The sequence below is a fragment of the Equus przewalskii genome, chromosome 1 (genome assembly GCF_037783145.1).
Source record: "Equus przewalskii isolate Varuska chromosome 1, EquPr2, whole genome shotgun sequence".
Taxonomy (NCBI): domain Eukaryota; kingdom Metazoa; phylum Chordata; class Mammalia; order Perissodactyla; family Equidae; genus Equus; species Equus przewalskii.
In genome coordinates, this window is record NC_091831.1 from 151,073,030 (window position 1) to 151,089,906 (window position 16,877).

Genomic DNA, 16,877 nt, shown 5'->3' on the forward strand with positions numbered 1-16,877 from the left:
CCTTGTGCACTTTTGGTAGGCATGTAGATTGATACGGTAACTGTGGAAATCAGTATGGAGTTTCCTCAAAAAATTAAAAATAGAACTACCATATGATTCAGCAATCCTACTTCTGGGTATATATCCAAAAGAACTGGAATCAGGATCTCACACAGATATCTGCATCCCATGTTCATTGCAGCGTTATTCACAATATACTAGATATGGAAACAACCTAAGTGTCCATCAACAAATGAATGGATAAAGAAAATGTGATATATATATATATATATATATATATATATATATATCACACATATATATATACAATATTCCATTATATATAATATTCCATTTATATATATATTCCATTATGTGTATATAATAGAATATTACTCGACCATAAAAAAGAAGAAAATCTTGGCATTTGCAACAACATGAAACAACATGGATAAACCTAGAAGGCATTATGCTAAGTGAAATAAGACAGACTAAGAAAGACAAATATCTCTCTCTCTATATATATATCACTTGTATGTAGAATCTAAAAGAGCCAAACTCATAGAAACAGATAGTAGCATGGTGGTTGCCAGGGGCTGGGGTGTTGGGGAAATGGGGAAATGTTGGTCAAAGGGTATGAAATTTCAGTCATAAGATGAATAATTTTTGAGGATCTAATATACAGCATGTTAATTATAGTTAATAATATTGTGTTGTGTACTTGAAATTTGCTGAGAGTAAATCTTAAGTGTTCTCATCACACAAAAAATGTTAACCATGTGAGGTGAGGGATGTTTTGATTAACTTGACTGTGGTAATCATTTCACAATACATATGTATATCAAATCATCACATTGTACTAGTTAAATATACATAATTTATTGGTCAACTATACCTCAATAAAGCTGAGGGGAAAAGGAGTGAATGGGATGCCATTGGAGGTGCCTGATCCTGTCTAAGTGCTCAGAGAAGGCTTGTTCTCTCCCTGCATCCCCTTCCCACCACTCCTTCTCTTGGCTGGGAGGCTGAGGAGAAGACTGCAAGCTGAACAGAAAGACAAATGATTTCAGTGATTTTCTATCACAGAACTGTGTCTGACAGGTAAAGACTCAGCTTTGACTAGAGTCTAGAGTGGTAGAAAATACACCTGATTCAGAAAATCTGCATTCCTATGTCCACACATTTCCAAGTGCACGTGAACCAACGAACTATCCTGAGTCTCAGGTTTTCTTGTCTCTCCGTATAGTGATGGATGATGTATATCACTGGCTTGTCGCAATAATTACATGAAAGATACGCATAATAGTGCTTTGTCCACAACATGCAGGACAATCTTACAGTTATCGATCTGGTTTACAGGCTTCTGAACTTGTTTGCAACTTTTCTGGATGACTCAGTCATCATTATGAGCACCCATCATTTTACTAGATGGTAAGGCAAATTGTTTCTAAAATTTCTGTTCCTTTCCTACAATATTTGACTACAATACTGCCCCATTTGCCCTATGTTATTACTTTACGCATGCCAAAAAATGTATTATTCTTCTACAATATGTCAGACCATAGTGGAGACAATAATTTCTAATAGGAAGACCTAACATTTGAACAGAACTCAGTATGTGTCAGACTATTCAAAGCGTTTTATGTATATTAACACATTTAATCCTTGCATCAATTCTATGATCTCTAATTTGCAAGTGAGGAAACTAAAACACAGAGAGGTTAAGTAACTTGCCCAAGGCTGCACAGTTAGTAACTGGCAGAACTAGAAACAATCTGATACAACCTAACTCCAGAGTCTCTATTCCCATCACATTATATCCCTTCTCAAGCAGACAGGACTGAAAGCATACCCTCCTCCAGGAAGCTTCTGTGAAATAAACACTTCCCAACAGTTGTAAGGAAACAGAGCTTTGCAGTTTCCTGAGCACTTTCACAAAATTGTTTCGTTTGATTTCTTCAATAGCCCTGGAGACAGATAGGAAAGATATTAGCATCTTTATGGTATAGATAAGAAACCCGTGACATAATTTTAAAGGGCTGAAAAAATATCAAAAATTGAGAAACAAAGACCTCAACTTGAAATTTTAATAGTTCTAAAACATCATTTCGTGGATGTTCTCCTCTTCTCCTATACTACTACTCAGGATTATTATGAAGCTCAAATAACATGATAGAAAAGGAAATATTTCATAAATTCCAAAGAACTGGATATTACCTATAGAAATAGAACTCTCTGTTAACATAACATTGTAGGATATTTCAAACCAGCAAATTTCAATTGTCTCTTCCCCAAGGACAGGAATCTGAATCCCAAACCCAATCAAGAAGCTAATCTGCGGTGAGAAGTGACTTAGCTCCAAACCTCTAGGCTTAGCATCTTCATCTGCAAGACAGCAGGTGGAAGCAACAATGAAGAGCCCACTTCGAATTTCCTATTTCCTCCCTACTCTCTCCCTACCACGGGCATTAATTCCATACTCATTTTACGAATGTCATTTGCCAGCAGTCATTTGGTGGTAAAGGGAATTCAATTTTTCTTGGGAATAATGACAATGTTAATCCAATGATTTTTTTTTTTAATCAGGAAACTGGTTTAGTATTCTTTACCTAACCTACTATGTCTGTATATTGAAATGTTATTAATTGGAGAGATCTTGATTTCATAGAGCTCAAGATAGTATTGGGATGTGTGGTCAAGACGGGAAACATTGTCAGCCCTGCACAAAGCTTCTTTTACAGCAGAAGTTCTCTTTGATTCAGACTCATGCGGGCAAGCTTCCTCGGTTCTGTCCATTTTGTGAAGTAGAAAAAGCTCGAGCTTTGGATTCTGACAAGTCTGAAGTCTGAGTCTCAGCGTCCTCATGTTTAAAGTGGAGATGATGCCATTTACCTCACGGGGTTGCTCAGAAGGGAACTGAAATAATGAGAAGGAATCCCTTTGCACAGAGCCCAGCACACAGTAGGTGCTCAGACAATGTTCATTTCTCCCTTTACTCCTTCTGCCCTGATTCTGCCCACATTTCAAACGTACACTCGGAAGTTCAGAATGCAGCACCTCATGCTTAGTGGCCTTCGTCAGATGGATAGAGCCTTGGTTCAGTATTTTGTAGGTAACCATAATGATAAACAGTAACAATCACTTACTTAAGTGTTTGAAAGTAGTTGATTTTCCTTGGTAAGAAAAAGGGCACCAAAAGTTTATCAACTTGTAAAGTCTGTTCCCAGGCACCTCACCCTCTGCTGGGACATGAGGAGCAAAATTATTGCTCCTGATATTTCTTAGGACTTTCACAACATAAATCACCAGCATATTTTGCAAGGTTGTTGATTGTAATGACACCAATTTTGTGCAAAGACTACGTTCCAGTTTTTTTTCTCGGCACTTACATAATTCTTATTTTTCAACTTGAAAAATAAGATTCCAGATTAGACTCCAATGCCAGGCTTGTCATTAATTGTAAGTCTTGGATAGAAACAGGCAGCATTTGACGGAAATAAAACTGACTAAAACCAATTCTCCATTCAATATATAACATTAATCAGTTAAGGATGAGCCAGAAGTGCATCCATATAAGAAAGAATTGTCCATGTAGTCCATGCTTTACGAAAAATAAAAAAGTGTTGAGTGATAGGAATAGCTTCCAACAACAATTGTGCAATAGAAAAAGAAGCTCCTTGTGCTAGGGCTAAAGCTTAACATTTGGTTTTCATTCTGCACTCTTCAGTTTTACATGCATGGAATTCCCAGTAATATCGACATAGAGAGAGCAGAGTATCAGTCAAAATCCACCAGACAGATGTGAAAATTGAATTTTTCCAGTAAGTTATAATGTAGAAGGAAATGCTGGTACTTTGCAGGGTTAGATAGTGGAGGAGGAGCATTGCGCAAAGATCAGGGCTGCAACTATAGCAACGTGGGAAATTGTGATTATAAAAATCAGAGGGAGAAGTGTACTGATAAGGATGAGTAAGGGCAAAGGAATTTTTCCCTAATGATGCAGATGTTTGAGACTGAAATATATGTAAGAGATAAGCTGGTCTTTCCCCCACCCTCCACGTAGGTGACAATGGCCAGGCAGGGAAGGCAGGCTGTGATTGTGGAGCGCAGTCTTGCCCGAATACAAACCGCTCTCCCACCAAACACTAGCAGTTTTGCTTTGATAAGAAACACACTGATCTCAGGAGCTTCACTTATTTATTCTGTAGGAGAATAAACATACTTAAAACCTCATCTTACCCTAAAATTTCTTGCAATTTCATTTGTGTTATGAGACGTGCATTTAAATAATTCTAATAGCATAGGGAATGGTCATGGTGATTTAAGACAAAAGTAATAATAACTAATATTTGATAATCATAAACTGTTGTACTGTTCACATTGCTTTCACATGTATCCTCTCACTGAACTGTCTCTCAAGTCTGTGAGGTAGAGATGATTAATGTTACTCCAGTTCTATGGATATACCCATTGTAGTTAGGTTTGGCGACATGTCCACAATCATGCACTGGGTATGTGGTCTTGTGGGGACTTAAATCCTGCTTGCAATTGTTATTTTTACTTCTCATTTTACTTCTAAGAAACCTATGCTCTTGCTTATGTTAATGTATACTTACAGAGTTATAAAAGTTTTTCATGTTTTCTCTTATTTAAATCATGCAATTACCCTGTGAAGTAGGTATTCTTTCCCTTCTTTACCTCTTTTATGGGCAAAAAGCTGGGGCTTAGAGAAGTTAGTGTCTTGCTAAAATCTCACAACTGGCACTAGCAGAAGGAGGGTCCTGACCAAGGTGTTTCAATCACACAATGTCTAAGAGCTCAGAAGCTAGAGATACTATTTCTGACTATAATAAGTGCCACTTTGCAAGATCTTGAAAGCTAAATAAGGAGATGTTGGCAAAGAGGAGAATAACCCAGGTAGAGGGGCCATATCAACCAAAGAACGTAGTATGTCACACAGTCCAAGAACGCAAAAATATGAATGTATTGGGATATAAAATAAAATCAGGTTGGTATCAATTGGTGGAAAGTCTTAACTGCCTTTTCAGAAAGTTTGAACTTACTCTTTGGGAAATGAAGAGCTTTGAAGATGGAGATAATGCATTTTTTTTTAGTATTCTTTATTCTGTTTTTGTTTCTAAGCTAGTAATGGCACAAGAATGTCCTTTAAGAAAGAGGAGAGGTTGAAGTCAGGGAAACAACTGTGAAGATTATTGCAATAGCATAGACAAGCGATGAGGAAACTATGAACTAGGCATTGAATGAATGAATGAGGAATGAAGATCAAACTCATTATCCCTAGATCGCAGATGAGAAAACGGAGGCATTGAAAAGATATGTTCCGGCTGTATGCAGTGTTTCCACTGGGTTATTACAAGCCCCGTGAGCTAGTGACCTTGATACTAGCCAGACACTCCAGACAAGGGACCCGAGACTCTTTTGAGCTGGGACACTTATGGCAGCCTGTCTCTATGCTGCAGACCCTTAGTTCTGGAAACCCCAAACTACTCCTATACCCCAATACCCTCTGTTCTCTATGCCATTCCACAAACTGAGGCCTCTACTGTGGGGTCCTTTTCTTCCAGAGAACACTTGTTCTCTCCCCCATAACCCAGCTCACTTCTGAAGAGCCTTGTCCCACAGCCCCAGTGTGCAGCTGTGCCATCCGTTACTGTGTGTGCATCTATTATAGCATTAATCACATAGTACTAACATTGATACATTTCTCTGTTTCACCTAGAAGCCAAAAGCTAAATTGTAATCCTCTTCACATCCCCAGAACCTTAAGTATTTTAAGGACCCCATATAGTTTACTGAATGAATATGTGAAGCATCTTCATCTTTAATAATCATGGATTGATTCTAGGATACCAGGACAGCATAGTAAGTAAGGAAGATAGCTAACCCATTGGTTTCTAGCTCTAAAATGACATGGCGAGGACATAGTTTGGGCCAGAATATATTTCTGAATTAAAATTTTGAGCCTAGGAAGGCATCTAGCTGTATACAGAGAGATAGAAAGAAGACCTGGGCTCTTATGTGTTCGATTATTCAAATGCTTTTCATTTCTAGGATTCTGCTTCACCCCACCCCCATCTTGTTGTCCCCTTTATACAACTCTTCCCTGCCCACCTTGTCCCTTGCTCCAGACTGATTACCTGCTCTCCACCTCACCTGACACCTTATTTCCTCCTTGCCTCGCTGTCCCATGACCTAATTAGGCAGCTGAGCATGCGGCACTGCTGCTGCCTCTGCCTCTCAGCGGGAGTCTCTGAAACACCCAAGGCCCTCCCCTGGATGGAGACTGCAGCCGTCCTGAATGGAAAGGGGTTTTGTTGCTAACATGATTAATAATATGTTGGGGGGGGGGGGATGGAGTACCGGGGAGGGCACTTCCCGGAAAGTTTTTCCCTCTTCATTGCTTACATCACATCTACTTTCATCAGATGAACAGGGATATGCAAAAATGAGATGTGAAATGATTCAGACGTTTTTGACAAAGCACTCTGCAGAGTAGACAAAAGAATATATTTAAAGGGGAACATACTCATTTTAAATCAAGTTACATGTGTTCTTTACAGATTTCCCATTGTCCACTCAGAGGGCAAGTATGGATCACACATAGTAGATAACAAAGTGCTTTGGTCTCCCACTGTCAGAAAACACGGGGAATCTAAGATTACTAAAGTTTAGTGGGTATTTTAGAAAGAGCTCTAGTAATATTTCAATGATATATATTTTTTTTTGGTGAGGAAGAGTATGCCTGAGCTAACATCTGTGCCCATCTTCTCCTATTTTGTATGTGGGATGCCTGCCACAGCATGTCTTAATAAGCAGTTTGTAGGTCTGCACCTGGGATCCGAACCTGCAAAGCCCAAGCCACTGAAATGGAGTGCATGAACCTAACCACTACGCCACCGGGCCAGCCCCTATTTTAATGATTTTTAAGCTGGGAAATCAAGATTGAGTATAAATTTTACTTGATTCGGTTTATGCCACACACCTAAATATGCAAATGAACAGTATTGGATCACAATAAAAAATATAAACAAAATTTGAGAGGGAAAACAAGAATTAGGATAAGTTTATTTCAGATTCCACATGCTTTGAAAGGAAGAAGTTTTATAAATAATGCGAGCAAGTTCATCATCAGGAATATCTAGGCAACTGTGATCTCATAGGTTAGTACAGATCTTCCTCAACTTACGATGAGGTTACATCCTGATAAACTCATCATAAGTTGAAAATGTCATAAGTCAAAAATGGATTTAATACACATAACCTCCCAAACATCATAGCTAGACTTGCCAACCTTAAACATGCTCCGAACACTTACATTAGCCTACGGTTGAACAAAATCATCTAATACAAAGCCTGGTCTACAACAAAGTGTTGAATAGCTCATATAGTTTAGTGAATGCTATATTGAAAGTGAAAAACAGCATGGTTGTCTGTGGACAGAGTGGTTGTAAGTGTATCAGTTGTTCACCCTCGTGATCACATGGCTGACTGGGAGCTGCGGCTCACTGCCCCTGCCCAGCTTCACCAGAGAGTATCCTACCACAGGTTGCTGGCCCGGGAAAAGATCAAAATTCCAAATTCCAAGTGCAGTTATTACTAAATGTGTATTGCTTTCATACCACCGTAAAGTTGAAAAGTCGTGAAGTCTAAGCATCCCAAGTTGAGGATAGTCTGTATGACTATTAAGACCTCGATCTCTGGAACAAGAACTAATTGGTGAAAAGCCCTGGTCTTCCCTTTGCTAGCTTTTTGAACTTGGGAAAATTCCTTGACCTACATGATCCCCTATCATAGGAATGACACAAGTACCTACCGTACAGACTTGTTGGAAGGATTAAATGAGATAAAGTATATGAAGTGTGTTAGTGGCTACATGGTAATACATATAGACAAACACTGTGTAAATATTGTTAGCTATACTTCACTGGCTTTTAACTTTTCCAGGAATTCCATAGGGAAGGAGCTATTATTTTGAACAGCCTTTAATATTAATTATGTATTAGCTGGCTTCTGCATGTATTGTAAAAGTTTGATTATATCAAACTAAAGGGTCAAGAGAAACCCTGTGTACAAAACTAAATGTTATCAGTAGAACATTCTACTGTTTGGTGATCATGGTGGCCTGAAAATATTTCTACTCCTCCCATAAAAAAGTAGAGTCTAATTCCTCTCTCCTTCAGTGGAGGTGGGCCTTAGTGACTTGCTTTTAACAAAGGAATGTGGTAGAAATAACACTACGTGACTCCTGAGGCTGGCTACAAAAAGTGGCATACTACCCTGGCTCTCTTACGACACACACCTACCTTGAGCCCTGGGCCTCTGTGCTGAAGACAAGGTAGAAAGACCACACAGAGAGAAGAAGATGCCCAGGGAGCCCTAGGCTAGTCTAGCCTCTCAGCTGTTTAAGCCCTCGCATCAACCACCAGACATAGAAATGAACGAGCCTTAGATGATTCCAGCCTCCAGCTCCAGTCCCCAGCTGATCATGAATGGAGCAAAGACAAGATGTTGCCACCAATCCCTGCCCAAATGGCAGATCTGTGATCAAACTAAATATTGTTTTAATCCACTAAGTTTTGGGATGGTTTGTTGTAGAACAATAGTTATTGGAAAAAGTGGCCAATTTGTGTGCATCTGTGTGTATGAAATATTTTTTTTATTAGGAAAGCTGGTCAATTACATAGGTACCAAACTTTGCCCAACTTGAAAATTTAACCTTGTGTCTGATGGTGCTCCAATAGGGATTGTTAAACAAATAGCGCATGGTAGAATTTTCCTACAAATACATATTTAATGAACCTTAGATATAATATAATATAATCTTTTTAAATGAAAAACCAAGCTCAAAGAGGTCATGTAATTTTCTCGATATTTTCCAGCAAGATAAACTGCCTGTTTGCTTCCCTCATATTGCAGGATACTCACTGAAGAGCACTCCCTTGGCATCTTGTAGCTGCTTTGATTATTACCCCTAGGACATTGTAGCTTGATTACTGCTTAGACTCCCATTTCTTTTTTTCTTTATTTTTATTTTTTTCTGCTTTTTCTCCCCAAATCCCCCCAGTACATAGTTGTATATTTTTTTAGTTCTGGGTCCCTCTAGTTGTGGCATGTGGGACACTGCCTCAACATGACCTAGTGAGCATGCTATGTCCTCGCCCAGGATCCAAACCAGTGAAACCCTGGACCGCCAAAGCGGAGCGCATGAACTTACCGCTGCACCACTGGGCCGGCCCAGAAGTTGTGTTTGGCCACAGGGCCGGCCCCTCATCTCCCATTTCTACTAGACTATGCTCTTCTTGACAGTAGGTACTTTTGTGTTATTCATTTTTGTACACATAGAAACTGGCATGTCCTCAATTAGTTAAAAGTGCATTGATAAGAGATTTTTTGGCAAGCTGCATAATTTAGAATTTTTTCTGATGGATATAGGTCAGTAGTTCTCAATCCAGAAATACTGATGTCAAGGCCATACTCCCAGAGACTCTGATTCAATTAGCCTAGAGTGGAACCTAGATATCTGTGAATTTTAAAAGTTCCCAAGCTAAGTCCTTCAAACAACTCTATTGTCATATGTAACTACCAATTGTCCTTCCATGGACAAGTCATGTCCCCAACACTTATCTACGCACAAGTGATGACTTCAAAGAGGTCTCTTGGAGGACAAATTTGATTCATCTTTTATCTCCATTCATAACTCATTTTCTGATTAATAGTCATGTCACTGGATAATTGAGGACAGGGGCAGGAGAAGTGGCAAAAATAGTACCCCAAATGAAGCAATCCTTCCCACCATCACATACCCAGGTTGGTTGGTTTGTTTTAACCCCCTAGAAGTTGTCCCTTTGACTGCCTAAAATCTCTAAGTCAATTGTGATGCCTAAGGGAGAGTCTGGTTCCTGAAACAGCGTTTTATCTATAAAGGTCTACCCTGGAGCTTTATCTTCCTTTGACTGGGGTACAGAAGAGGAAGAAATGGCTAAATAGTTTGAGCTATTTTAACTCGACCCTAAAAATACACTGTAGTGGAGTCTGCTGAAGAATACTATTTTAACATGCAAGGAATCATGAACTCAGCTATTTTCTTTATTTAAACATCCAAACTGATTTTGTATTCCCATGTGCTTTTATTTACCTGTTTTTTTCATTTTTCCTTTGACAAAATAGCCTATTAGACCCCTCTCACATGGGAAAACAAATTAAGCGCTATAGAGATAAATAAACAAATATATGGCATATTTCAAACGTAAGGGCACAAAAGCTGCAAAAACAATATGGTGTAGCTGAACACACACACACAGGGGCAGTACACAGATCTCTTGCTGCTGTGGAGCTGTGGCTAATTTACTTCAACTCTGTTCACTTCAGTTTCCTCATTTACGAAATATCAACCCAACAGAACTGTGGTTAAAATCAATGAGGCACTCCAGTCTAATCATTAGGAAAACATCAGGAAAATTCCACTAGAGGGGCATTCTACAAAATACCTGACCTGCATATTTCTCAAAACTGTCAAGGTCATCCAAAACAAGGAATGACTGAGAAACTGTCATAGCCAAGAGAAGCCTAAGGAAAAATGACAAGTAAGTGTAATGTGGTGTCCTAGAAGGGATCCTGGAAAAGAATATGGGCATCAGATAAAAACTAAGAAATTTGAAGAAAGGAGGGACTTTAGTTAATAACAATGGCTCAATATTGGTTCAATAATTGTAACAAATGTACCATACTAATGTAGATGTAATTAATGGGAGAAATTGGGTTCAGAATATATGGGAACTCTCTGTACTATTTCTCAATTTTTTGTGTGAATCTAAAACTGTTCTAAAAAACAAAGTCTATTTTCTAAAAACTTAAGTGAGGAAACACATATAAAGGCTCACGGTTGGTGCTCCGTAAAGGTTCTCTCTTCTCTTCTGAACACTGTGGACACGTGGACAAACTGTTATCAATGTCCTCCTACATCTTTTCCTCCCTCCTAACTCATCACAGTATTCTGGGGAAAATGCGAGCCACCCTCATATTCTCATTTGCAAGTTGCTAAGAGTAAGAATGGTTGCAGTTGGTTTAAGGTTGTTTTAATTATGTCTATAAGGTACTTTCTGCTACATGTAGGCTGATTCTTATTAGACCCTATAGGGTTCTTCTGGCCTATAGCCCCCCAGAAATAACCTTACAAACCCTTAAACCAATTCAGTGTATCAGGAAGTACCTATGGAAATTCATTTTGGCTCCTTGTAAGAAACTTTGGTACATTAAGGATATTTTAAAATCAGGAACAAGATCTATATAAAAACGCTTTTTTCCCCACAAATGCAATGTACAAGCTATCTAAATGGGTTCATATGCCTCAAATACAAAGAATTTCTCTCTCTCTCTTTTTTTTCCTGGCTTGGTTCTTTAGGAAAGTGTTTCTTCTTACTTCACTTTTCAGCCTCTCTTTTATTGTACCAACAACTCACTACCCAAAGGTGAAATAATCAAAGACTCCTTTTTAGAACATAGTGAAGACATGAAAAACTAAAATCTGGTTTTTCCAAGTTACATGACAGATTTGAGAGTATAAATCATATAGACTTTTACGTAAAATTCTACTTTGGCAAGTAAGGGTCATAGGCAAAATTCACTCTATGGTTTCACCACTATCTTAAACATCTCTCGACTTGTGAGGTGAAGTAGTATTTTTCCTGCATTATTATATATTTAGTTGTTATAATATTAAGATATAAGATGTCTTGTCCTAAACCAGGAAAGGCATTCCTAAGTTTCCTCATATTTTTCTCCAGCAAAGAAGTTACACGTGAAATTTAAACCGTTTCATCTTGAATTTTATGTAGGGAAAATCAGGAAGAGTGCTAATGGGAAGCTTGCCTAAATTCCCACAGTGTGCTGGGATTCAGATTCCTCCTGCTGAGATCTTTATCGGGCAGTGTGCCCAGTGAGTCTCAGTCCAGGATTTAAGATTCCTTAGCTGCGTTAACACGTTTGAAAACATTATTCCGATCAGTTGTCTCTAAGTGCCTTCATTTTCTCAAGTACAAAATGGACATAATTGAATATTTACTACATCTTACAGAAGTCTGCAGCTTTCAGGACACTGAAACATTTAAGAGGCTCAGGTGAAAGATTAAAGAATTAAGTGTACAAACTGTCTTTCTGAATTTTGATCCAAATGGGTAATATTCAGTATGATGTAACACAGCAGGTTGCATAGCATAATTTGGCATGTTGAACAAAGGATCTCCAAAAGCACTAGATAGACCTAAACCTACCCAATCCCCTACTCTCTTAGTAGGCAAGATTATTAGGGAGATAATAAGGGTAATATTTTACAACTGCCTTTTTTCCTCTAAAGCAAAATCCTCTTCTTTGTTTATTGGACTGTTTTTGACCTTTATTTAAGTGAATAATTCACTCATTCCTTGCTAAAGACAGCAAGAGGAAGTGAGCATGAGAAAGAAGAAAGAAAATTCTAATTCTTGAGCCTATGAATTTACTACATATATCTAAACAATTTCCTGTATAACCTTCAGGATGCAAAATTTTTTACATATAAATATATATATATAACTGTATGTGTGTGTGGAGATATATATATATCTAACTCCAGAATGTAACTATTATTTTGGTTGGCTCCAGAGCAATCTTCCCTATAGTTCTTACGTTGCAGAATTCAGTATCATTTTCATATAAACCTCTTTCTTTGAAGGATTTCACAATTCTATGTGTTTAAATTATAATTATTATATAAAAAAATATTTTATCCTACATTGCCTAGTATTACTGAAAAAAGAGAATTGTTGAGTGAAAAACTGCAACTTGTTATTTTGAGATGCTCCATAAGTTAGATCCATAGCAAAATTCAAAAAGAGGAAAAAGATAATCTACTTTCTGATATTGTATGTCCTTTGTTACTTCGGCCATTAACATCTGCGAGCTGCTGTCAGTAATTTCTTTAATGAGATTATTGTGTTTTTCTTTTAGAAATGTAACTGTCAGGCATTCTACATTTGTCCTTACTAATAATTCCCCAGGCCTTTATTAAAGAGATTTACAGATTTCTTAAATCCACAGTCCTGCATCACTCTGATACCGACTTCCAATAAAATAATAAATTAGATTTTATTCTTCCCTTTATCCTTATAAATGAGCAAATAAAAAAATGTTTACTGAATAAGCTATCCAAAGCCAAAATAAATCTTACGCTCTTCATTTTCAAGCATTTTGATAGCTATAAATGAGCATCTACTTGACATTGAAAAAAATGGCCATTCTAACGTTATAAATTTTTATAAAAATGAGAGCCTCATGTTTGGAAAAGAAGCATTGTTGTTCAAGCTCTTTTCGAAGAAAACAACCAACGATAGCAAATTAATTGAATATTTTCTCACAACCCCTTTTCTTCCTTTTGGTAGGATTGCCTAAGAAAACATGCTAAATTGCAAAATGCTTTTTTCTGATTCCAACTCATTTGAGCAGATCTGGTTAGCTAAGTAGCTCAAGACGTATGATTTAGATATATTTTCAAACATCTTCACCATAACTACAAAATAATCAGATGTTCATCGTTTAAAATGAAATGCTAAACTGTTTGGAAATATTCTCTAAAACCAGCAAAAATCACACAGTGGATGCTTTGGCTCTCAGTGTCTTCCTCTCTACCTGTGTTCTTCCCTCTTTCTCGCCATAATGCCATGTTGTAGTACATCCTTCTTAGCCTCCAATCAACATTTCAAGCACTGGGATCATGTTTGATATTGTCAGATGGCCTGGAAAATTAAAAACCCAATTAAAGGCTCAGCACGCGGGTCAGCTCTTCTGCATATCAAAAGGCCTCCTCTGGCTATTCTGCTCAAATTGTATCTGTTAACAGCTCACTTTGCAGAAAGTGAAATAGCAGAGCGTTTATGAGTAATAAGTACTTTCCAGCTGATACATTTCAAACATAAACCACTTTCATGGCCCCGGCAAAAAGTACAAGTCATAATCAAATTGTCAATTTTTTCCTGTGAGATGCATGGATCTATTGTAACTGTGATTGTTAAAGAAGGAAATGCATTTTATTCACATGTTGGGGGAAAAAAAGATGCACATTTTCCCTACAATTAAAGATTTTTTGTCACTTTTTTACTGCCTTTCCTTTACATTTCTAAATAGTTACTATAATTGATTTTCGGGTTGCATTCATTTTTTTTTTTTTGGTAGGAGAATCGTTTATAGTTTTTATGTAGTGGAAGAAATGGTTGGAGTGAATAGCATTTTTGTTTAGCTGGGGTATTAATGTTCACCCAAATGTTTATAATGTGAATGTGCAAAGCACTAAAAGCTTTCGAGCTAAATGCAAATTAGTCGAGCACTCAAATGACATTTTTAGAAGGAGTTTTCATCTGTCAATGTGGCATAATATTAAGTCAAACTAAAGTCACTACTTTAGCTACTGGCCATTTGAAAAAAAATTTCATAAGATACCGGGGTTGACAGAAAAGAAAACAAACTACATAAATATTTTTCAACATATTATATTAACCAAGCAGCTGCTACAGGATTTCACAAGAAGTTAGCATATAATGTCTCCCCTTAGAATATATTGTGAGTGTATGCAATGTCAAAAATCTAAATCCCTGGGTTTTGCATAATGCATTAAGGTCCACATCTAGACAAGAAAGATTTTTCAAAGAAATGTCATTTGATGAAATAACACATACTTCCCTCAGATAAAAAAATTAAAATAATCATGATAATAAGCCAAAAAAACATTGTGAATTAGGAAAATGGGCACCCAACTGCAAAGAGTATTTATATAGCTCAGATTATGGCTCTTGAAATAAACACCAGTGTTTCTAAGTGTTTCCTGTGTCTATCGGTTAATTATTTATAGTAAGCACTTAATCTCTATATTGTTCTCAACACAAGAGCCTACTAGGACCTAAGGTAATTGTCCAGAATTATTGAGAATCCGGGACTCATCGAAAGAAAGCGAATTGACAGCCACAACAGAAACCTCAACTTAAACCCACCTCCACTGCACCTAGATATAGCGAATCCAAACTCACCCGCTGTTTGAGACACTTGCAAGACGAGGTGGCATAGAGAGTTGTTGTCATTAATGGGGTATGAGCCTGCACAGTGATTTTTTTTTTTAATCGGCGTTTGGTGGACTCATTGCTGCCATGTATGTTCACATCTCTTCTTGTTTGTCCACAGACCCCTTGATGCTTTAATTTCCTTTCTCGCTATATGTAATATTTTTATTGTACTTTTCACAGATGCCAACAGCAAATTTTAGAATGTAGTGCCCCCTTTTTTCCATAAAAGGGGAAAAATAAAAGATTGAGGGAAATCTTCCAATATAACTTCCAACCCTGTTTTTAGTGACTTAATTCTTTAGAAACTGAGTGGTTTTCCAGCTGGTCTTCAATAAATTTTTAAAGATTTTTCCAAGCTTGGGACAGTGGTCTCAAAACACAGCAGCGGATCCCACCATGGCGCCTTTTGGTCCGTAATAAAAGAAGCGACAGATCCGTAACTACAGAGACACAAGTGGGCGCCCTATTAATGACTCATAGCGCCTCACTACACCTTATTCATATTAAAGGGCAACAAATTGCATATTAATAGACAATTTAAAATAATTACAGGCTTTAATCTTTTCTAAAGAACAGTTTCTTGTCTCTTGAAAGTTTTGTACTTTTTATATAGAAAAGAAAGCAAGTGCTTTTTCAGAGAAACAATGTATAATAATATGTCAGTAAAGATTGAGCAATTTTGAGTAGTGATGGGTGAAAAGGACATTATGTTCTTTTTTCTTGTCATGGTCGGTATTTTTCTGTCAGTCTGCAAAGGCTGCACTCAGCAAGAAGAAGCTAAAGACCTGCATTGAGAGACGTGAGGGTGACAGCTACCCTGACAGGTCAGAAGATGACTGCGGAATTAGCCTTACTTTAATTCGCACTAAAATTCACAGCTCCTGACGAGGAAATGGGAAAAAGAAATTTCCTTACACATTTTCTTTTCATTTCATGTGCAGATTATACATATTCTGCTTCCATTAACAAGAAGGAGATTGTACTTTATGCAGCTCTATATTTAAGGGCAAAAGACCAAGAAGATGACAAGAGTGACCTCTCTCTTGTCTTATGATCACTGCCAGTTTGACATGACACTAATTAGACTGCCTTAATCTAAACCCAGTTAGTTCTGCATGCTTGCAGCAAAACCATTGTAAACCCTAACGTAAATTGCCTTAGGCCTTTGTCTTCTTGGATCCTGCCTCTCTCCCTCCACCCACACCCCCCATCTTTACATACCCACATGTATACATATGAAGAACCAGATCTTTAATAATCCTAGCCCATTAATCTTAACAAATAAGCCCACGAGTATCCTCTTAATATTCCTCTTCTGTAAATGTCACCAATTTCCACTACGTAATGCTGTCTGGTATGACTTGCTGGACATGGTGGGAAGTTTCCTCTCATTGTAAAAGCCTTGAAGGGAATAAAGGTCTGTAAAGGGCGAGGGAGATTTTTAAAGTACGTGATGATGCTAGAGCTGTGAAATATGTTTAAGTGTGAATTGAATAGAGTCTCCTCCAAAAAAAAAAAAAAAAGAGGAAAGAAAAGAAAAAGAAAGAATGGAGAAGATACTTTCTTGACCAGTTGATTAAAAAGGGAGTCAATTAATTCAGCAAGAGGTCATACAATATTGGAAGGGGTCTGGAAGAAGAATCAGGAAGGCGAATTTCTCTTAAACACCCAAGGAAACTCTGAGAATGAAGAAAATATAAGGAAAAAAAAAGAAAAGATCAATGAGCTGAGACCTATTTAAGAAACACTAACTTACAATACATGTAATCATATGTAAACCTCTTGAATGAATAC